Genomic DNA, 1,177 nt, shown 5'->3' on the forward strand with positions numbered 1-1,177 from the left:
AATGATTTTTCAATCGGCTCACGGCAGAGGGAGGAATGAGGGGTCTCTTGAACATTGCGGAAACCAGTCTCGTCCGAGACTCGATCCGATTGAAAAATCATTGACTTAGTACCTGAAGAACCCCCAATCAATAAAAAATAATTGACAAACTCATTTGTTAATTACTAAACCACTCTCGTATCGCTACTCTCGTCCGTGACTCGATCCGAGACTGGTTTCCGTAATGTTCAAGGGATCCCTCATTCGTCCCTCTGCCGTGAGCCGATTGAAAAATCATTCTCTTATAACTCAATGTGCATCCAATTAATAAAAAATAATCAACAAACTCATTAGTCAATTAATAAACCACTCTCGGATCGCTACTCTCGTCCGAGACTCAATGCGAGACTGGTTTCCACAATGTTCAAGGGACCCCCCATTCCTCCCTCTATCGATAGCCGATTGAAAAATCATTCTCTTGCAACTCAATGTGCATCCAATTAATAAAAAATAATTAACAAACTCATTTGTTAATTACTAAACCACTCTCGTATCGCTACTCTCGTCCGAGACTCGATCCGAGACTGGTTTCCACAATGTTCAAGGGACCCCCCATTCCTCCCTCTGTCGTGAGCCGATTGAAAAATCATTATCTTACTACCTAAGAAACCCCCAATTAATCAAAAATAATCAACAAACTCATTAGTCAATTAATAAACCCTTCTCGGATCGCTACTTTCGTCCGAGACTCAATGCGAGACTGCTTTCAGCAATGTTTAAGGGACCTTCACATACCCCGTCCACCGATAGACGCTCCAAAAATGTTTTTCTTGCTACTCAAAGCCCCTCTAACTAATCGGAAATGATTAAATAATTAATTTGCCAATTACTTAACCACTCTCGTATCTCTACTCTCTTCCGAGACTTGATCCGAGACTGCTTTCATCAATGTTTAAGGGACCCTGAATTACCCTTTCTACCTACATTGGGTCCACAAAGGATTTTCAACTTATCTAATGCACCCTCAATTAATGAACAAATTGATTTGTGAAGGCATAAACAACTCTCGGATGCACTCTCGGACGAGAGTCTTTACTGGAGTTTGGCGCCCTAACCTCCGAAAATCCGAGAGTCGAATGAGTGTCCATTCCGAGTGTCGGAGCTACTCTCGGATAGGTCTCGGACTCATCCGCCAGGG

Source organism: Diachasma alloeum, unplaced genomic scaffold, assembly GCF_001412515.2.
Source record: "Diachasma alloeum isolate Michigan unplaced genomic scaffold, Dall2.0 Dall_scaffold_00593, whole genome shotgun sequence".
Lineage (NCBI taxonomy): Eukaryota > Metazoa > Arthropoda > Insecta > Hymenoptera > Braconidae > Diachasma > Diachasma alloeum.